The sequence below is a fragment of the Schistocerca americana genome, chromosome 5 (assembly GCF_021461395.2).
Source record: "Schistocerca americana isolate TAMUIC-IGC-003095 chromosome 5, iqSchAmer2.1, whole genome shotgun sequence".
Lineage (NCBI taxonomy): Eukaryota > Metazoa > Arthropoda > Insecta > Orthoptera > Acrididae > Schistocerca > Schistocerca americana.
Window position 1 is genome coordinate 340,796,697 of NC_060123.1, and position 23,644 is coordinate 340,820,340.

At 44.6% G+C, this 23,644-nt stretch overlaps 2 non-coding genes across 2 annotated transcripts; one reads left to right on the plus strand and one right to left on the minus strand.

Moving 5' to 3' along the window:
• Positions 1 to 18,014: 18,014 nt before the first annotated feature.
• On the plus strand, positions 18,015 to 18,089 carry Trnal-caa. Its single transcript has one exon. It is a non-coding gene; the product is annotated as a tRNA-Leu (tRNA).
• A 5,129-nt stretch (positions 18,090 to 23,218) lies between these two features.
• Trnai-uau lies at positions 23,219 to 23,292 on the minus strand. The gene has a single exon. It is a non-coding gene; the product is annotated as a tRNA-Ile (tRNA).
• Between the last annotated feature and the right edge of the window lie 352 nt (positions 23,293 to 23,644).

The following is a 23,644-nucleotide window of genomic DNA, read 5'->3' on the forward strand; positions in this document are numbered from 1 at the left end:
AAGAAAAAAGAAAGAAAGGAAAGAAAATACGTACCACGAAGGAATTACCTGAATGGGATGGAAATCGTTAAATTCTCATGTAGCACTCTGTCGTCAGGCCACAAGTAGCCTATCGGGACCATCCGACCGCCGTGTCATCCTCAATGAGGATGCAGATAGGAGAGGTGTGTGGTCAGCACATCGCTCTCCTGGTCGTTATGATGGTTTTCTGTGACCAGAGCCGCTACTGTTCGGTCGAGTAGTTCCTCAATTGGCATCACGGGGCTGAGTGCACCCCGAAAAATAGCAACAGCGCATGGTGGGCCGGACGGTCACTCATCCAAGTGCCGGCCGCACCCAACAGCGCTTAACATCGGTGAACTGACGGGAACCGGCGTATCCACTGCGGCAAGACCGTTGCAAATGTGATGTACATGTACACATAAACAAACGATTGCAATTTCAGGAAAACTAGATGATTTATTCAACGGAGAGAGCTTCACAAATTCAGCAAGTCAGTAACGCGGTGGTTCACCTCTGCCTCTTATATAAGCAGATATCCGGCTCAGCGTTGGTTGACAGAGTTATTGGATGTCCTACTGATGGATAGAGCGCCAAATTCCATCCAATTGGCCCTGCCCATAATGCTCCAAACGTTCTCGGTTGGGGAGAGATCGGACGACCTTGCTGGCGAAGACTGGCAGTCGCAAAGACAAAGAGCATAGACTCGCCTTGTTCAGGCAGGTATTATTTTGCTGAAATGTAAGCCCAGGATAACTGGCCGTGAAGGGCGTAGAATATCTTCCAAATACCGTTGTGCTGTTAGGGTGCCGGTGATGACAACCGAAGAGGTCGTGCTATGAAAAGAAATGGCACCTCAGACCATCACCCCCGGTTGTTGGGCCGTCTGGCGAACGACTGTCAGGTTGGCATCCGACCGCAGTGTGGGGCGTCACCAGACTTGTTTCGCTGGTCATTGGGGCTCAATTCGATGCAGGACTCATCACTGACGACAGTTCTACGCAGTCAATAAGATCCCGGCCGAAGACGTGTCTGGAGAAACCGCGGAAAGCGGCGGGATATACCAGCCTGACTGTCACCCGCCTATGTTTTTTGCTCGCGTATCTCGTCATTTCTGGAAACCCAGAATCTACTGTGTAGGAATCAACATGGATTCCGGTAACAGCGATCGTGTGAGACCCAACTCGCTTTATTTGTTCATGAGACCCAGAAAATATTAGATACAGGCTCCCAGGCGGATGCCATTTTCCTTGACTTCCGGAAGGCGTTCGATACAGTTCCGCACTGTCGCCTGATAAACAAAGGAAGAGCCTACGGAATATCAGACCAGCTATGTGGCTGGATTGAAGAGTTTTTAGCAAACAGAACACAACATGTTATTCTCACTGGAGAGACGTCCACAGGCGTTAGAGTGACCTCTGGCGTGCCACAGGGGAGTGTTATGGGACCATTGCTTTTCACAATATATATAAATGACCTAGCAGATAGTGTCGGAAGTTCCATACGGCTTTTCGCGGATGATGCTGTAGTATACAGAGAAGTTGCAGCATTAGAAAATTGCAGTGAAATGCAGGAAGATCTGCAGCGTATAGGCACTTGCTACAGGGAGTGGCAACTGATCCTTAACATAGACAAATGTAATGTATTGCGAATACATGGAAGGAAGGATCCTTTATTGTATGATTATATGATAGCGGAACAAATACTAGTAGCAGTTACTTCTGTAAAATATCTGGGAGTACGCGTACGGGACGATATGAAGTGGAATGATCATATAAAATGAATTGTTGGTAAGGCGGGTGCCAGGTTGAGATTCATTGGGAGAGTCCTTAGAAAATGTAGTCCATCAACAAAGGATGTGGCTTACAAAATACTCGTTCGACCTATACTTGAGTATTGCTCATCAGTGTGGGATCCGCACCAGGTCGGGTTGACAGAGGAGATAGAGAAGATCCAAACAAGAGCGGCGCGTTTCGTCACAGGGTTATTTGGTAAGTGTGATAGTGTTACGGAGATGTTTAGCAAACTCAAGTGGCATACTCTGCAAGACAGGCGCTCTGCATCGCGGTGTAGCTTGCTCGCCAGGTTTCGAGAGGGTGCGTTTCTGGATGAGGTATCGAATATATTGCTTCCCCCTACTTATACCTCCCGAGGAGATTACGAATGTAAAATTAGAGAGATTAGAGCGCGCACGGAGGCTTTCCGGCAGTCGTTCTTCCCACGAACCATACGCGACTGGAACAGGAAAGGCACGTAAAGTGCACTCCGCCACACACCGTTGGGTGGCTTGTGGAGTATAAATGTAGATGTAGATGTAGATGAACCATTTCTTTTCGTGGCCGGACTGCTTTCGTTCTCATATGCGGCATCCTTGCAGCACAGCGATGCGTCGACGATATTCTACGCCCCCATTTTGTTGCCCTTCGTGGCTTCTTGGGCTTACATTTCAGCCAAATAATGCCAGCCTGTACACAGAGAGAGTTTCTACTGTTTGTCTTCGTGCTTGTCATCCCTACCTTGACCAACAAGGTTGCCAAATTTCTGCCCAAATGAGAGTGTTGGGAGCATTATGGGCAGGGACTTCCTACTATCTCAGGAATTTGACGATCTACAGCGCAGAAGTGGACAGAATTTGGCACGTTATTCCTCAGGAAGACATCCAACAACTCTATCAATGCCGTGCCGAATAATTGCCCGTGTAAGGATCAGTGATGGACCAACTCGTTATTGACTTTCTCAACTTGTGAACCACTTTCTCTTTAATAAATCATCCAGTTTTTTTATGAAACTGTAATCATTTCTTTGCCTGTACATGTACATCACATCTACGGCTTTCCGTCTCATTCGGACAGTTTCTTCGTGGCGGATTTTTTTGTTCCAGTGAGTTCTTCGAAAGCTCCTATTCTCTTACTGTCTGACCCGCTTAGCGTCCACGTTTCACTTGCGGACTAGTCGCGCTCCAGAGGAATACTTCGAGAAATGGCTTGCTAACATTTAGTATCTCGTTTTCTGAAAGGCTTTTCTTGCCATTGTCAATCTGCATTTCATACGTAGCGATGTCAGAAAGTACGTTACATAGTCATGTCGCCCCACGCTAAGAGCATTGTGCAAAAAGGATGACGCACTGTCAGAGATAGGGTACGTGTTTCGTGCGTCCTGCAGACAAAGTTCTGCTGTGTTACGGATAACAGGTGCATTACAGTGTGCAGTTGATTGCCATAGAAACTGAAAACGTACTCCGCATTAGAAGTACGAGGGGCAGTATGATTCTTCTGGAGACAACGTCTAAATTGCAAACGGATTCTGTTGTGGACTGGCAAGATAGCCAATCCACAATGACGGGAAGCCGAAAGGCACGCGTTTAAGCTCACGCAGGATGGCGTGAGGTCTGGAACAGGTCAAGGTAATGAATATAGCAAGTAAAGTACGTAGCTTCTTGAATACTTAACTTTCATCCATAATTGGTGAACATCGGTCTGACTGTACATGCATCCCAAGATAAATAACAAATGATAATGGCGCCTTGCTAGGTCGTAGCGAATGACGTAGCTGAAGGCTATGCTAACTATCGTCTCGGCAAATGAGAGCGTAATTTGTCAGTGAACCATTGCTAGCAAAGTCGGCTGTACAACTGGGGCGAGTGCTAGGACGTCTCTCTAGACCTGTCGTGTGGCGGCGCTCGGACTGCAATCACTGACAGTGGCGACACGCGGGTCTGACGTATACTACCGGACCGCGGCCGATTTAAAGGCTACCACCTAGCAAGTGTAGTGTCTGGCGGTGACACCACAGATTCAACGTCAAAATCCAGCTGTATCTGGACCGAATGCAGTGTCCAGTCTTAGTGGAATGATGACAACAACTTGACCGAGGCCGCACAGACATGGGTGGCGCTGATCGGGAAGTGCAGACCTAGCATTACCGTGTCGGTTTGACTCTAATTAGGTCCGAGTTAGTCTGTTATGTATCCACCTTTAATGAGTAGCAGTGAAAATAGTTTATGTTTTCCAGCAGTTTCTCAATACACTACGACTCGAGTCGCTTTTAACCAGTTGCTGAAATCTCTGTCGATCCATCGCGAATACGGGACAACGGCCGGTCAGATATTTACCAAAGAAAAATTATTACTTAAAAGCCCGTGTGTTTACAGAAGTTATTATTTTATTAGACGACTTGGCATGTCTTCGAAGTACACACTCCATAAAAAATTCACGGGATCCAAATGTTGATGGTTTCAATTATGCACGCGTCGACGTATCTGATTCTCCGTACATGGCGTGCATAGGGGCTTGAAGATGGCATTAATGAGATGCCGAAACTCGTCTAAATAACAACTTCTGAAAACATACTGCTGTTTGGTTATTTTTCTTTGGCAAATAAGAAAATTACTGAAATTGCTTGTTTCACCAGTCTTTCAGTTTATGTAAACATTTAAAGACAATGAACTTTTATTGGTGAAAACTGAAACATAGTAGTTGTGGGTCGTCAATTCAAGTAATTTGCACCCGGATAATACCTAGAGATTAATTGTCTTACTGGTTAATGGCATCAGGAGCAATTTTGTTTCAGTATTTAAATTACTAATGCGCACGGGAAAGGGAAGCTGAATTTATCATCCACAGTGAAGGCAACGAGAGCCATCGTTTTTAATTTTCAGCGCAGCAACATACTTTTTCCCCATACTGTTGCAATACCCTTAGGTATTCCTGAAAGTACATAATACCAGCCCGCTACGTGTCTGACCTCTGGCATTGTGCTCTGTCGGGCTTATTCATCGCACCTTTTTTTCTCTGCACGATACTCGACTGTTTCATCAGGTCGTACAGTTCTTTGTTGTTTCTAGGTCTCAAGATGTTCTCTTCGCGGATTAGTCCAAAGATCTTTCTCGTCATTTTCTGTTCAAAGATGAATATGTTCTCTTCATCTTCTCTTTCTTCCTCTCCCTATTTTTAGTGTTTAGGGTTTGTGTCCCACATAACAACACTAGTACTGCCGGTGAATTACAGCCTTTATCTCTGGTCCTAAGTGATAAATTTTTCGATGACATTATCTGCATCAGAGTGAAATAAGTCTTACACCCATTAAAAATACGTTGATTAATTTCTTGTCTTACGTTACCGCGCCTGTTAAATCAGATGCCAAGAAATTAAAAATTTTCGACTCTGGTGAGGTGAGCTATCGTAAATTTGAGAGAAATACATCTCTACTTCCCTACTTAAATGAATTTACAGTTCATAATATCCATTCAGTAAGTTCGGCAGTAAGTTCTGCATTTCTTCCTAATAACGAGATAAGTGTATTTTGGCTACCTTACGATAATAAATATAAAATGCGTTGCTAATAGTACTTAAAAGTGTGCAAAAGTCACAAAATGAACCACTGAGATGTATGGTGCGATGTAACTCTGTTTAGCCATTATGTGTGTCTAGCTAGCACACAAGTTTCCGTTGAGCATTAAAGAAAAAAAAATGAGATCTCGTTGTTTGGAGGGACACATTTTCGTAACGCAAAACTATTCCTTATCAACGTTAGGGTGAAAATATTGTTGTAAATTGAGATATAAAAAATATTCTTATCTTTCTGTAAGATTCAGATCAGTTAAATATTTATTTAATTCTTTTTTTATTTTACGGAAATGAATTAGTGCTGGAATTCTGTTCCTCATATATCTGATAACATTAAAATACAACACGTTATTTTCTGTGAGACGGAACTGTCAGCTGAAGTGTAGCGACGGTGTGAATATTTATCTCAACCAATTAAGATAAAGGCGTATTGACTAGGCGCTTTACTGGAGAGCGAGCGCTATGCGATGATTAATTTGTGTACCCGCAGCCGTCATTATTTATAACCTTCTGCTCTCGACATTCCTTTTCAGACATAATTAATTGTATAGATTTTGTTTGAAGTCTGGTTTGAAATATCACGTGCCGCCAGTTTCTCAACAGCGAGACATTTTATGTCGATAATGACGTTCTAGCCAGCCATCCGCCATTATTAATAGCGCTGTCTGTCGGGCGATTCCTTGCACAGAATAATTAATGCTCGAAAATTACCTATTCACTCTACGCTGCTGGAAGTTTCGTAGCCTGCTTTACACATTCTCGGGGAGTGCATGCATGGAATACGGTGTTAGCCCAAATAAGAAAGAGTACTTTGTTGATTTCAGTCCTCAGGAATCGGACCGCATTCTCTCGCCGCAAGTGTGCTCTTTTGGTGGGAGGAGCTTTGTTACCGCAGTGTTAGGCGAATTTTCACGGAAATGTTTCCGACAAATGCACTCAGTTTCAGAACATCATCTGCTTGAAGCATTTACATTCAAACCTCTTTCAAACTGTCAGATCCATTCATTGTTGGTTTTTGTTTCCGACCTTTGACGTATCCGCTCTGCGAAAGCCCCAATAACAGAAGAAGCCAATTTCCAGTTCATGCTTCCTTCTACATTTTTCCTTACTAGTAAGGACTCCATACTCCAACACCATACATGCCTAGTGATACAGCTGTAGTCTCACTTTAAAATTGTTTCCTTCCTCATCTTAAAGTACTACTTATTGTACTAAATATTATGCTAAATTTAACACAGACAACACAATCGCTCTTATGAAACACAACTAGCTCTTTATTCTCATGAACTAATGATGCTGTTGACAGGGAATGTCAAACTGATTCCATATTTTTACATTTCCAGAAGTGTTTTGACCCCATGCATTGATGACACGTCAGGATTGTAACAAGATTTCTACGAACTTTTACCTTTACTCTTTAATTGGTTTTCTAGGCTGGGTAGGATGTCTGCCTGCTGGGTGCAGACGCAGTTGGGGAACAGTTGAATGTGATTTTTGCTTTTTGCTGCGATCAGTCGCTTTCAGGCACCGCCTTGGGGTGTAGCGGTGGCGAAGATTCTAGAATGTCGCATGAGGCACCTCAGGCGTCTCTTGTTTCGTCCAGGGGCTCTACTGCCGAGGCATCTTCTAGTGTACCCGACGCGGTAGACCCGCAAAGTTGAGTAGTGGGTGGTAACGCGTTTGCGTCGCTTGCGGCGGAGGGCCAATGTGGAGGCTGGCCGTGTGGCCTCTAATGTTCACCCTGTGAGTGAGCAGGTGGCTGTTCCTTCAGCACGGTCCGAGCAGAAACACGTGGGTAAGGGTTTGGTAGTTATTGGGAGCTCCAATGTTAGACGCGTTATGGAGCCTATTAGGAAGATAGCGTCCAGGGCTGTAAAGGAAATCAATGTGCAGTGAGTATGTATGCCGGAGGGCCTCATCCGAGATGTGGAGACGGCCTGGCCTGTGGCTATCGAGCGTACAGGGTGCAGTCGTCTGCAAGTTCCCACTCAAGTAGGCACCAACGACGCCTGTCGCATAGATTCTGAGGCCGTCCTCAGTTCTTACACTCGGCTGGCGGAGGTGGAGAAGACTGTTGGCCTTGCACACGGGGTGCAAGCAGAACTCGCAATTTGCAACATCGTTCCCAACGTTGATCAAGGTCCTTTGGAGCAGAGTGGAAAGTCTGAGCCAAAAGCTTCGTCGTCTCTGTGATGGTCTTTGCTACATATTTCTGGACCTGCATTATCGGGTGGGGATTTGTAGCACTTCCCTTGATAGGTCAGGGTGCGCTACATAAAGGAGCAGCTACTCGGGTACCAGAGTACTTGTGGAATGCGCATGGGGTCTTCTACGCTAGGCGGTACTCGGAGGTGCTCTTATGAACACTGCCAGTCGATACGCATGTAGGGAAATCAGGCCGCGTTCAGAGTAAAGACAGTTAGACTGTAAAGTTTTTATCAGTAAGCTGTCGAAGTATTCGTTTCCCCAATTTACCGCCCTCCAGGGAAGTTCTCAACCGTAAATTACTCTTGGGACTGAGAGCTGGCTAAAACGCGAAGTAAAAGGCTCTGAGATATTTAGCGAGTCGTGGAATGTTTATCGAAAAGACAGGTTAGACGCTGTAGGAGGGAGACTGTTCATTGCAGTCGACAAAAATATTGTCTCTATTGAGGTTGAAATTGAGTGTGATAGTGAACCTATCTAGTCACGCGTAACAGGTCTACGTGAATCCGAGTTTACTGTTAGATGTTTTCTCCGACCACCCGACTCCGCTATGACAGTTCTACAGTCATTCAAAGGAAGTCTATGATCAGTTAGGCGTGAATAAACAGATCACGCAATACTATTTGGTGGTCACTTCAACCTACCGTGTATGTACTGGAACGTGTATGGATACATTGGAGGGGGTACAGGCAGACAGCCTCCTGACTCACTTTTGAACACATTGCCGTGAGCAGTAAGTTCTGCAGCTCACACGCAGCGAAAGTATCTTGGACCTTCGAGCTACAAACAGACCGGACCTTATCGATGGTGTCAGTACAGGGGAGTAGCGATCATGATATCATCGAAGCGAATTTGGTTAAGAAAGTTAATAAGTCAGTCAAGAGGGCTAGGATAGTGTTTCTGCTACAAAGAGCAGTTAAATGATTGTTAGCATCTCATTTAGACAATGAACTGCAGTCATTTAGTTCCAGAATAATGGACGTAGGGGAATTATGGGCAAAGTTTAAACAGACTGTAAATCGTGCTCTGGACAAGTATGTGCCTAGCAAGTGGACTGAGGACGGAAAAGACCCACCGTGGTTTAATAACAAAATTCGGAAGATGCTGAGGAAGAAAACGCCGTTGCTCTTTCGGTTCAGAAGAGGACGCGCAAATGACGATAGGTAAAGAGTAGTCGAGTTCGTGCGTCTGAGAAAAGATCTATGCGCAAAGCATACAAAAACTAGCACCGTCATACCTTGGTTAAAGATGTTGGGGAGAACCTGAAAAAATTCTGGTCCTATGTAAAATCTCTAAGCAGGTCTAAGGCTTCCATCCATTGGTCCCTTACTTATTTTGCATTTATCGCGAATCTCTCGACCAGCGTAAAGTGCCAAGCGAGTGGAAAAAAGCACAGGTGACTCCTGTATATAAGAAGGGTAAAAGAATGGACCCAGAAAATTACAGACCAATATCATATTCTAAGTTCGAATATAATAACTTCCCTAGAAACCCGAATGGTCATGCACACGTATCAGCACGGCCCTAGAAAGCATCGCTCGTGTTAAACACAACTTGCTCTTTTCTCACATGACATACTGTAAACTATGGATGAAAGGTAACAGGAAGATTCCATATTTCTAGATTTGCGAAAAGCATTCCACACGGTATCCCACTGCATCCCGTTAACGAACATACGTGGATGCTTAATAGGCTCACAGACATGTGACTGGCTCGAAGACTTCTTAAGTAATAGAACCCAGTATGTTGTCCTCAGCGGGAGTGTTCATTGGAGACGGGATAAGATCAGTAGTGCCCCAGGGCCGTGTGATAGGACCGTTGCTATTTTCTATATACATAAATGATCCGGCAGAGAGGGTGGACAGAAATCTGCGGTTGTTCACTGATTATGCTGTAGTGTACAGGAAAGTGTAGAAAATAAGTGACTGTAGGATGACACAAGATGGCCTAGACGAAATTTGTAGTTGTGTGATGAATGGCAGCTGGCTCATACTGCAGAAAAATGTAAGTTAATGCGGATTAGTAGGGAAAACAAACCCGTAATGTTCGGATGCAGCATTAGTAGTGTCCTGCACGACAGTCAGGTTGTTTAGGTACCTGATGGTAACATTGTGAAGCGATATTAAATCGAACGAGCATGTGAAGATTGTGGTAGGGAAGGCAGATTGTCGACTTCTCTTTACTGGGAGAATTTTATGAAAGTGTAGTTTGTGAAGGAGGCCGCGTATAGGACGCTACTGCGACCTGTTCTTGAGTACTGCTCGTGTGTTTGGGATCCGCACCAGGACGGATTGAAAGAAGACACCGAAGCAATTCAGAGCGAGCTGCTAGATTTGTTACCGGTAGGTCCGACTATCATGCAAGTGTTACTTATATGCTTCTGGAGTTCAATTGGGAATCCCTGGAAGGAAGAAGAGATTCAATGCGAAGAACACTACTGAGACAGTTTAAAGAACCGGCATCTGAAGCTGACTGCAGAACGATCCTACTGCCGCCAACATAAATTTCCTGTAGGGACCACGGAAATACTATACGAGAAATTAGGGACAATACGGAGACATATAGACAGTCGTTTTTCCGTCACTGTATCCGCGGAGTGGAACAGGAAGGATAACGACTAGTTGTGGTATAGGGTGCCCTCCGCTTGCGGAGAATGTATGTAGACGTAGATGCACCTCACAAGCGACTTCTAATCAAATTGTATGCTTGTGGACTATCGTCTCAGCTGTGGGACTGGATTCGTGATTTCCTGTTAGAAAGGTCACAGTTCGTAGTAACTGACAGAAAGTCGTCGACAAAACAGAAGAAATATCTGATACTCCCCAAGGAAGTGTTATATGCCCCCTACTCTTCCTGATCTGATTGTATGCAGAAGGTGCTGTCATTTATTGTCTTATAAAGTCATCAGACAGTCAAACCAAATTGCTAAACGATTTGCGTATGATGCGAAAAATGGCGATTGACTCTAAGTAACGAAAAGTGTGAAGTCATCCACATGAGTAGCTAAAGGAATCCACTAAATTTCGGTTACACGATAGATCACACAAATCTAAAGGCTGTAAATTCAACCAAATAGTTATGAATTGTAAATACGAATACCTTAGGTTGGAACGATCACATAGATAATGTTGTGAGTAAAGCCAAAGATTACGATCTACTGGCAGGACACTTACAAGATGCAACAGGTCTACTAAAGAGACTGCCTATGCTACGATTGTACGTCCTCTTCTGGAGTATCCTGTGCGGTGTGGGATCCGCATCAGACAGGATCGACGGAGGACATCGAAAAAGTTCAAAAAAGGGCATCTCGTTTTGTGCTATCGTAAAATAGGGGAGAGAACACCACGGATATGATACCTGAATTAGGGTGACGATCACTATAACAAAGGCGTTGTTCTTTGCCGCAGGACCTCGTCATGAAATTTCAATCACCAGCTTTCTCCTCAGAGTGTAAAAATATTTTGCTGGCGCCCACCTACATAGGGAGGAATGATCATCATAATAAAAGAAGATAAATTAGAGCTCTCACAGAGAATTAAGTGGGTTTTTCTCGTGTACTGTTCGAGTTTTAGATATAGATAAAGATGTAGGTTTTGTGTTAAATACCAACTTCTTCAGAATTCGCTTCCGTAGCTGAGTGGTAGGCAGCACCGTAGCTCAGCGTGTTTCGTCAGAGCTGGGTGGTCTCTGTAATAAGAAAACTGAGTGAAAGGATTAACAATGAACTTCATCGGATGTCATTTGATGTCCGCTACGACCAAATTCAACGAACAATAACGAACAAAATGAAAAAAAAGAAAAAAAAATGATCATTGTGGCTGAATACCATGTGAGGGATCCGGGTTCAATTCCCGGTACAGCAAGAGATTTTGTTTTGGTGGGAGGACTGGTACGGGGTGCACTCAGCCTCGTGAGGCCAACCGAGGAGCTACTCTCCCGGTTGGTAGCGGTTCCAAGGTCAAAGAACTCGACGACGGCCGGGAGAATGGTGTGGTGACAAATGGTTCAAATGGCTCTGAGCACTATGGGACTCAACTGGTGAGGTCATAAGTCCCCTAGAACTTAGAACTACTTAAACCTAACTAACCTAAGGACATCACTCACATCCAAGCCCGAGGCAGGATTCGAACCTGCGACCGTAGCGGTCGCGCGATTCCGGACTCTAGCGCCTAGAACCGCTCGGCCACTCCGGCCGGCGGTGTGGTGACAGCACGTCCCTACACACCGCATCCAATGACGTGTTGCTGTTAAGAGCTACTGAAGTTCGGTGATCCTGCCGACAGCCACACTACCATCTATCCCTTTATAGTGAAAGTAATACGTCAACAACAAATTTACTACAGTGAAAGTTTTTCCATCACGGATGTAATATTCATTTTCGTTCAGTTGATAAAAAACAAAGGGAATTTAACCAAGAAACACATTTAGATTTCATAGACATTCCTAAATCGTTTTGACGATGATATTACAACACAGATAAAAGGTATATTGAAACGTAGGCGATGCCTCTTACATGACAGATTAGCAGCTAAACGAATCTGTGAAAACAAGACAATAGATGTTGGTGGGAAGTTAGCAGATGCAGTGTCAGTAAATAAAGATGTGCGGTAAGGATGCAGTTTATCTCCTACATAAAATATTTACACTGAGATGACAAAGGTCATGGGTTGACTTCTTATATCGTGTCGGACCTGCTTTTGCCTGGCATAGTGTAGCAACTCGACGTCTCCTGGACTCAAGTCGCCTGAAGTCCCCTGCAGAAATATTGAGCCATGATGCCCCTACAACCGCCCACAATTGCGAAAGTATTCCGGTGCTTGATTTTGTGCACGAACTGACCTCTCGTTTATGTCTTATAAATATTCGATGGGATTCATGTCGGGCGAGCTGGATGGCCAAATCCTTCGCTCGAATTGTCCGGAATATTCTTCAAATCAATCGCGAACAGTTGTGGCCCGGTGACATGGCGCATCGTTGTTTGGGAAAATGAAGTCCATGAACTGCTGAAAATGGTCTCCAGGTAACGGATCGTAATCATTTCCGCTCAATGATCGGTTCAGTTGTACCAGAGGACACAGTCCGTCCTACGGAAACACAGGCCACATAATTATGGAGCTACCATCAGCTTGCACAGTGTCTTGTTGACAACTTGGGTCCATGGCTTCGTAGGGTCTGCGCCACATTCGAATCCTACAATCAGCTCTTAGCAGGCCACGGTTTTCCAATTATCTATGGTCCAACTGATATGGTCACGAGCACAGATGGGGCCCTCCAGGCGATGTCGCGCCATTAGCAAAGGCACTCGCTTCGGTCGTCTGCTGCCACAGCCCATGAACGCCAAATTTCGGCGTACTGACATAGCACATACGTTCGTCGTACGTCCGACATTGATTTCTGCCGTTATTTCACACAATGTTGCTTGTCCGCTAGTACTGACAACGCTACACAAACACCGCTGCTCGTGGTCGTTAAGTGAAGGCCGTCGGCCACTGGGTTGTCCATTGTGAGAGCTAATGCCTGAAATTTGGAATTATCGGCTTATCGGCACACCCTTGACACTGTAGATCTCGGAATACTGAATTCCCTAACGATTTCCGAAGTGGAATGTCCCACGCGTCTAGCTCTGCGAGGTGCCGGGGCTAGCAGTGTATTTAACACTAAATTCTAGAATCTACATATGTAAATGATGCTCTAAGCCCCCCCCCCCCCCCTATTCTAACTCCGACTTTTGCTGTTGCACAAGGATTAAAAAATATACGCGAACTGACTGTAATCAACCCTGCAAGTGGAGTAGAAAAGAGTTTGGCACCTGCAATAATTCAATTTGATAAATAAGTTAAATAGAGGAAGGTTTCATTAACGTAGTGAGAAATGATGGGTTGCTCTACCGATTAACAGAATGAATATGATTTATTAAGACTAACCACAAAATAATAAACAAAAACACATGAAACATTTATAATACATCAAATTGGCTCAAATTGGATACTCAAACAAATGCTGTGAAGGTGAAGTTGTCCCTAAACTAGATTGTGAGGTTTATGACGAAGTGGTATGTGGAGCCAATTCCTTGCCACTCAAATCTTAAGAGAGACACACAGCTAACCCAACATTAATTGCTGCTACTCAAGAAAGAACAAAGTTAGAAAAAGACGAATAGGCGCGCTCTGCTGAGCTCTGATTATCACCTAGGAAAATCCCTATCTGCCGGTGCTGCGGACATACATTACCAAACTGTCTTCTTAACTGCCAGAACACGATCTGGCGTACCGGAGGCGATGGCTGGTTGCTTCGACGTCCTCGACCGAAAGGCGAGAGCCGACTACCTAGAGCACCCGTACAGGCCGAACACACAACATTCCCGCCCCCACGACAGTGGCCGTGGTTAAAGGTTCCAATCAGCAACTCGAAAACTGGCGGAAAATTCCACTCTATTGCCGGAGCACTACCATTTCACCAATGGAGATTCTTGGCGCCAATTTCTGCGCTGATTTTGCTACGTCACGGAGCTATGCCCTGAGCAAGCCAATCACAGTTACTATTTTGCAGAAAGCGCGGGAATTTTCCCGCCACAACTGCCTGGGCACACAAGTCAATCCCCCTGCCTCGCTGGTAGCCCGCCAGAAAGTGTTTTCGCTAAGTTTCTGCGAAGTAACGGAACCTCTAGCCCAGCCGCTACTTCAGGCCCCTCCAGGCGTGTCTTTTGACAATGTCGGCGTCTGGAAAGCATTCACTCGACTCCCTCACATCCTTTCGAAATCAGCAGAGCCCGCCTGTCACCGGACCACCCGGGTGACGAGAGACGCTGCGTGGGAAGTCCGCGTGTGAAGGAATAGCAACTTTCCACTGCATGCAATTAGAGAGGAAAATCGTAAGATAGAAATATGAGAGGGGGCTCATGCCACCTCTCAGCTCCAACTACCATTGTGCAATCAAAGTCTGCTAGTTCCTGTTTGCGGCCATAATCACGTCGGAAACCTTTTCACATGAATCACGTGAGTACAAATGACAGCCATCCCCCCCCCCCCCCCTCCCAATGCACTGCCCTTTCATACATCGTGTACGCTATACTGCCACCTTCTGTATAAGTGCATATCTCTATCCCAAGACTTTTTCGTCTAATTGTATACTGACGATATTCTACACAGATAGGGTTTCTTTATGTTTTGCTTTATCCCCATGACCTAAATGGCTTTTGAAAAATGGTTAGAGGGTGACACGACGGTCGGTCGGGCACGTTAAAGGCGGGCATAGTGAATGAGAGTGAAATGCGCATCTTTCGTGCATTTCATCCTCATTCACTACGCAGGCCTTTCATGCGATTGGCCCGTTTAGGGCCAGAATGCGGGACTTTAACTTTTTTTTATATACTTCCGCAGAAGGTAAGAGTATATCAGCAAAGAGGATGAATTGGTCAATTTGTTTAAGATTTTTGTCACTAACAACCAACTTTAAGTGGACTTGGCCGGCCGGAGTGGCCGTGCGGTTCTAGGCGCTACAGTCTGAGCCGAGCGACCGCTACGGTCGCAGGTTGGAATCCTGCCTCGGGCATGGATGTGTGTGATGTCCTTAGGTTCGTTAGGTTTAATTAGTTCTAAGTTCTAGGCGACTGATGACCTCAGAAGTTAAGTCGCATAGTGCTCAGAGCCATTTGAACCATTTTAAGTGGACTTGAGTTGGCCAACAAGAAGCCAGGTGTTCTTGTTTTACTCAGTGGATTTCAAAATTACGCCTTTTGTTTAGTTTATATAGTGTGTCATAACTGACAGCGAAAACTTACACGGGTGAAAGCATACAACAGTAGAAGCCAAAAGGCTCCAGTACACGTCCGTTGTTAAATGAGCCGTCTGCGAGAAAACTGCGAATGCGTGATTACTAACTGCCTCCGTCTTTAGCAAGAAATGTGTCCCATTGAGTACAGATGTATTTGAAATATGAAGTCATGTAAAGATGTAAAACTTTTTACAATTATGTTTTCACAGTCACATGAACAGCGATAATTTCAAGCTGAGACTCATGTTTCTATATGATCAGATAATAGTTTGAAGATCTGATGAGCTGTAATTGAATTATATGGGGTGTATAAATAAGTTTGAATTATAGACTTAGAAAGCTTTGACCATGTTTCAGTCTTTTCAGACAAGGAACAGAGTTCTCGTACCTAGAAATTTATGTGTTATCAAAGAAATTTCTTCTGGCCTCTTCTTGACACTTACGGGTCGGGACGTATCGTATTTCTGTGCAATATCTCTATGAGGTGCTTGAGGATTCCTATTTTACCTGTGACCTCCCAGAGCTTGATACTCAATACCCTACCAAAGCTTCAACATAAAACACAACGCAAGTGCTGTGATTCTGACCTGTCCTTTCCTCAATACAATGACATGATACTTTATGAAAGTATACCATAGAGAACGTAGGATGTATCAGATGATTGTTTGAAGGTGAAGAATGAATATCCCGGTGTACTATTAGTGTCGAATGTTTGGAAGGCTATTTTCTTCGTACTTTTTGAAGCAATATGTGAAAATAAACCTATTTTCATTACTGCCACAGGTATCTGACAGCAAAAACCTGAACTCTGAACACAGGAGGCACTTATACGGCAGCAAATGGTTACCTCCAACAAAAATGGCATGATCAAAGAGTGATATCTGTGATCAGGTGTAGTAGGTCCCTCTGACGCTATACGATTATTTCTTGGAAGTTGCTCTCCAGGCGCTTCAAAAACAATAACAATGGACAGAAACAATTAGACGCCCAGAAGTAAAGGTAACTATGGTACGAAGTCTTTCGCAACAGAGTCTTTGGGTAAAAAGTTCTAGGTGTACTTATCGCGTCAAAGCCGGATAAAATATGAAGCTTTCACTGCTTGCCTCCATCAGCGTCGTCAGGGGCTAAGTTGGACTGTCAAGAAACTGGAGGCTCCGACTTTTATGCCCAGAGCGAGGTATCTGATTGGATAGATTACGTCACGAAGCTGGTGCATGCCGAAGTGGCGCCCTCGGTGCCCATAGATTACGTTTGCGCTCGCTGTCCAGCGCCGCTCTCAGCGCCACCATTTGCAACAGGCGGTAAACTATGACAAGTCTTCCTCTGAAATTACAATTAAATCAATACAATGAAATGAATACCCTTAGCTGCATACAGGCGTTGATATACCTCAACGGGGACAGATGAAAATATGTGCCCCCACCGGGACTGGAACGCCGGATCTCCTGCTTACATGGCAGACGCTGTAACCATCTGAGCCAGCGAGAACACAGAGGATATTGCGACTGCAGGAATTTATCTCTGGCACGCCTCCCGTGAGACCCACATTCCCAACTTATTGTCCTTCACTATATTCGTAGTGCCCCTGCCCCTGCCCATTATACTCATTACTCGCGGCTTTATCGATTCCCGTAAGAGTTCGGGCAATGTGTGTGTATCTGCACAGAAGATGGTCAAATGGCGGGTGAGCCTTAACTATATTTATGAAGATGGTATCTGTTCTTTCGGACCGGGTGATCAAAAAGTCAGTATAAATTTGAAAACTGAATAAATCACGGAATAATGTAGAGAGAGAGGTACACATGCTTAGAATGACATGGGGTTTTATTAGAACAAAAAAAAAAAAAAAAAATACTAAAGTTCAAAAAATGTCCGACAGATGGCTCTTCATCTGATCAGGACAGCAATGAAACTTCCTGGCAGATTAAAACTGTGTGCCCGACCGAGACTCGAACTCGGGACCTTTGCCTTTCGCGGGCAAGTGCTCTACCAACTGAGCTACCGAAGCACGACTCACGTCCGGTACTCACAGCTTTACTTCTGCCAGTACCTCGTCTCCTACCTTCCAAACTTTACAGAAGCTCTCCTGCGAAACATGCAGAACTAGCACTCCTGAAAGAAAGGATATTGGGGAGACATAGCTTAGCCACAGCCTAGGGGATGTTTCCAGAATGAGATTTTCACTCTGCAGCGGAGTGTGCGCTGATATGAAACTTCCTGGCAGATTAAAACTGTGTGCCCGACCGAGACTCGAACTCGGGACTTTTGCCTTTCGCGGGCAAGTGCTCTACCAACTGAGCTACCGAAGCACGACTCACGTCCGATACTCACAGCTTTACTTCTGCCAGTACCTCGTCTCCTACCTTCCAAACTTTACAGAAGCTCTCCTGCGAAACATGCAGAACTAGCACTCCTGAAAGAAAGGATATTGCGGAGACATGGCTTAGCCACAGCCTAGGGGATGTTTCCAGAATGAGATTTTCACTCTGCAGCGGAGTGTGCGCTGATATGAAACTTCCTGGCAGATTAAAACTGTGTGCCCGACCGAGACTCGAACTCGGGACCTTTGCCTTTCGCGGGCAAGTGCTCCACCAACTGAGCTACCGAAGCACAACTCAGCTTCTGTAAAGTTTGGAAGGTAGGAGACGAGGTACTGGCAGAAGTAAAGCTGTGAGTACCGGCCGTGAGTCGTGCTTCGGTAGCTCAGTTGGTAGAGCACTTGCCCGCAAAAGGCAAAGGTCCCGAGTTCGAGCCTCGGTCGGGCACACAGTTTTAATCTGCCAGGAAGTTTCATATCAGCGCACACTCCGCTGCAGAGTGAAAATCTCATTCTAGGACAGCAATGATTAGCATAACCAAGTAAGACAAAGCAAAGATGATGTCCTTTATAGGAGGTGCTCAATATGTCCACCATCATTCCTCAGCAATAGCTGTAGTCGAGGAATAATGTGAACGGCACTGTAAAGCATGTCCGGAGTTATGGTGAGGCATTGGCGTCGGATGTTGTCTTTCAGCGTCCCTAGAGATGTCGGTCGATCACGATACACGTGCGACTTCAGGTAACCCCAAAGCCAATAATCGCACGGACTGAGGTCTGGGGACCTGGGAGGCCAAGCATGACGAAAGTGGCGGCTGAGCACACGATCATCACCAAACGACGCGCGCAAGAGATCTTTCACGCGTCTAGCAATATGGGGTGGAGCACCATCCTGCATTTTGGTTCTAATAAAACCCGATGTCATTCCAAGCATGTGTGTCAATTTTTACCTCTCTATCTACATTATTCCTTGGTTTATTAAGTTTTCAAATTTATACTGACTTTTTGATCACCCGGTATAAAGTCTTCCTCTGTATTCTCCCATTCTCAACTGCACGGCTCCATTCTACGCCATGTGGATAGCCTGTGCATCTATTGAAGCTATTACCACATAGTATAACTTCCACTGCTTCCCTAATCACAGAGTCTCATCAGTTCGAAGCGGTGAGTCAGAATCCTAGTATTAAAAAAAATAATCTTATGTTTATCTAACATGCTGTGCCCGGTCACCAATGATTTTTCAAAATCCCAGCATTTAACATGACATTGATATGCAACACAGCGACCAGCAATAGGCCATACAGACTGCCCTTCATAACTGCTGCCACACTCACAAGGAATATGATAAACCCCCTGAAATCTCAGACAGAGCTTATCTTTAGCGGGACACAACATTTCTTTGATTTTCCTGGCTGTTTAGAAGACTTGTCTGACTCTTTGGCTTTTTAGTTCACTACTTGTCTTACAAGTTATTGCGCCGCAGATTGGAAGCTGCGCGTTGTGTTGGTACCTCCCTGGTTTGAATCCTCGAAGCAGTGATACAGTATCACTGACAGAATACCCGTTCTTTCTGATCGCCGTCGTCAGCTGATTAACCTCGGATCCGCGGTATAGTCCTGGTTCTGTGTATTGTGGTGTTCAGCACAGCTCTCTTCTAAGCTGGGTGATGTTGAAAGCTACTCCTTTTGAGACATAGCTCCGTATGCCTCAGTTTTCGGTGCACAAAATGGCCTATTCGTCCATCTGCTTTCCGTGTGATCGACACATGTAAAAATGGTAGGTTACCGTACTTCTCCATTTCTATCGTAAATTTTATTTTCGAATGTATACGTTCATCTGTTCGATGAACTGCTGCTATCGTCATCATCTGTGAAGAAGCAGAATTGGCGGAGGAGAGCACTTTTCAATGCCCGTTCTTCGAAATCTCCCACGAAACAATTAGCTATCGCGGGTGACAATGTTGAATCAATAGCTGTTCCTTTAGTCATTTCTCAATAATTTCCACTGTGCAAAAAGTAAGTGTGTCGAAACAACTTTAAAATTGCACGGAGGAAAGGAGCTGGCTCTGTGTTTAAAGTGTCTTCTACTGGTACTTTCGTGAAAAGGTAGACAACGTTCAGATTGACAATAATTTCACATTGGCCTCACCTCATCTGCTCTATGGTCTCTATAAGTATTTGTGAGTATCACACTATTTTATTCCATCATTCAACTCTGTTCAGGTTGAGTACTGCCATGGCGTGCTACATTTGATTGAAAAGAAACATGTTACAATGGTTCATCTGATTGTTGTTCTGTAAATTGAGAATAGCGTTGGCTAATTCCCAGGAGGCAGTCCTGATTAGTCGCGATGTACATAAATTCTGTAAGCGTCTTGATTACTCCTCAGTCGGTGAAGACCCATAGCCATTTTCTGCACTCATATATTTGCGAATTGTTCTAATAAGTATACTACCCCAACTTTGATCCACTAGAAATGTTTGTTACATGTAATTTCTTTACCACTGCTTTGAACCATGTAGGTATCGGACCGTACTCTGAAATCTAATCTCGCCACTGGATCGAGAATTCTAAGGTGCTGCTTCCTTTTAATATTCCAACCAACTTCTTTGTATCACAAGAAAGAATTGTCTCGGCGTGATACTTGAGATGAGAACAATCAGCCAGAGATGAGCGATACAGTTTATTCGCTTTTTGAGAAACTTAGCAAATTTACGTTTCCCACAAAAATGTTCTGAGACCTACGGCGTAATGTAGAACTGGTGCTAAAGAATAAAACGCTCCCAGTTCAAATCAAAAAATACCGTACGTTTCCTAAAAATGAAAATCCCCTTCTCGCCCTACTGTACGTCAAATACAACCAACTGCTCGGAAACTTCAACCCGAAAATTCTTTAACTAATGAGCTTTTAGCCCTTTGACTATGTCACATTTTCCGCCAGATGCACTCTCTTTCTAGGTGCTGCCCCTGGTAATACTTGTCATTAGAAAAGTTCGTATTGACATCATCGAGACACTTAAGCCAGCCCTGTAACTCCAGCCTCCATTATTCTTTAACCCTAGAACACTGAAGGGGAGAAAATGTTACTTTGCTATTAAACCATCGTAAATCGAACTACTCCAAATTTATACATTGTAAGTAAAATTATTAAATCTCTATTGGTATGTTACATATCAAATTAAGTATAAAGCCCCTGTTCTATTCCCTATTGTAATTGTAAATTTTAGGAGGATTGAGTAATCTAGGGTTAAATGCTGGCATCCTTCCAGGAACTTAATATGCCCGGATTACAGAAAATGACGACGAGAAATTACCCTATAATGCACTTGTCACTTTCATCACACTAAATGTGGGGTAAAAACCACTCCCGGAATTAAAACCCAAATTTAGTGACGGAGTAATTAATATTTTTGCTGCAGTTGGTTACTAACAACCTGTATGGATGGTTATGATTTGACATTACAGTTTACTCTCGAATGAGAACTTCTTACCGTAACTTGTGGGATGCGATGTGTATGTCTCTGCTTCTAAGAGGTATTCTGGTTCAGTTACCGTGCCGATGACTATATTGCCGTCTAGCCATTTATGCTGAAAATAGCTCTTGAACATGTACTGTTAGAGCGCAGATAACGGCTTTCCATCGTTGATGTAGTATTCATTTTCGGTCAGTTGATTAAAAACAGCGAGGATTTAATCATGAAACACATTCATATTTCATACTCTTTTCAAAATAATGGACGGTGATGTTACAACATAGTTACGAAATGTACTGAAACACAGACAATGCCCCTTACACAATAGATTAGTAGGTAAACTAATTTGTGAAAACACGATCATAAACATTGGAAGAAAATTAAGCGATACAGTACCAGCAAATAAAGACACGCGGTATGGATGCATTTTATTCCCTAAACGAAATACGCTGTCGCAAAAGAAAAAAAAAAAAATAGAATACGCTTCTAGAGGTTTTCAATTTACTCAGTATTGATTGCTGCAACGGTACGTACGGAGTACATGAAATGATTACATTTACAGATGAAAAGCACAAGCGATTCTGAGGTACCAGATATCAACCCATGCCGAAACATCCATATTAGTACGTGGTACGTGCTAAATCCTCCACGAGCGGCAGTGCATGCAGTGACTCTGATATCCAGTCGACGCACAGATGGCGAATACTCTCCTGGGATACGTTACTCGACACGTGCTCGACTAGTTCACGCAGTGCTGTAAGAGTTGTTGGTTGACGAGTTGCAAGAGTCACTCCTCCTCGCATCATATCCCAAACGCGCCCGCTTGGAGATAAGTCCGGTGATTATTTCGGCCAGGAAAGCTGCTGAAAGTCTTGCAGAGCACGTTGAGTTTCACGGGAAGTGTGTGGGCGAGTATCATCCTGTTGGAACAAAACATCACCTTCCTGATGCAAGAATGGAAAAAGAACGAGTCTGCACATGCAGAACGCTGTTAGCGTCCTCTACAGAAACGCTAAAGGTGAACGAGAGTTGTAGCTTATCGCACGCCAAATCATAAGGCCTGGTGTGGGGCCAGTATGTACTGGACTAATGCGCTGTACGAGATAGCGCTCACCAGGTCAACGTTGTACGGACAAACGACCATCACTTGCGTGCAGAGAGAATCTGCTTTCGTCGATAAAGTCCACGGCGCGCTATTACATCTTACAAATGGTCCTCTGACGGCACCTGTCGAGCCGTGCATGTTGATGCCGTGGTGTGAGCTGATGTTGACACGTCTGTGCTCCCAGGCCCTCTTATCTGTGTTATGGTAGCTGTACAGTCTGTACAGTCTGCCGCTGCTGCCCTTACAATACGACGATCCAAGCGGGCGTCTGTGCGTGGACGTTCAGAATCTCATCTATCCGTGTGAGAATGCTGACGTGACCACTGATACCAGCATCATTGCACGACTGACGCAGCACGCCCAACTTGTGTGGCACTTTTCCGAAAGGACCATCTCGACACAGAAGGCCACAATTTGACCCCTTTCAAACTCACTCAGTTGGCTGTAGGAATCACGAGTGCGTTTCTGTGGCATGGTTGCTTGCTTGCTTCACACGTTTGGCCTACACTGAGCCTTCTGGCTGAGAGCATTCCTTACTGAAAGGTACACACAGATGACGCTCTGGTAGCTGTGCCAATACGCTACCTGTTGGCTGACGACGATGAAACTATCCCACAGATCGGATCAAAATAGACGTCTCTCCTGGTATACTATTTTTTATTGGCATTGTATTTATATTGATCATGCTGTACACAGATGAGGTTTCTCTTTTTGCTTTATGCCGGTGACCTACATGAGTTTCGAAAAATATGATAGCCTAAGAAGGGCAATACCACACACACACACACACACACACATATACGTCTTACCCGCCACCATGCTTCGGCGCGAAGGGTTCGTCCCATAAGTGGAACATGGCCAGCAGCCTATACCAACCTCTTACAAGTTAAGATGTGTTTGTAAGTCAAGAACAGGAAATTTCTGAAGGGATTTCAATGAAATGAATACCCTTAACTGCACACAGGTGTTGATATAAGTCATGGGGGACAGTTGAAATGTGTGCCCCGACCGGGACTCGAACCCGGGATCTCCTGCTTATATGGCAGACGCCCTATCCATCTGAGCCACCGAGGACACAGAGGATAGTGCGACTGCAGGGACTTGTCTCTGGCACGCCTCCCGTGAGACCCACATTCGCAATTTATTGTCCCGCACTATATGCCCATTATACTCATTACTCGCAGCTTTACTGTCGATTCCCGATTGCACTGTTTGTGCATCCGCACAGAACAAGATGGTCAAATGGCCAGTGAGCCTTAAGTGAAGATTTGGTCTGTTCTTTCGGACATACCATCTTCTTATATATATAATTTCTGAAGGGTTCTCCTGTATTCACATTAATAAAGCGAAATTCCGACTGGTCACTTTGGCAATGGCTGAGGGTCCTCCCCTCCGTATAGAACAAACAAACACTGTCCGAAAAGGC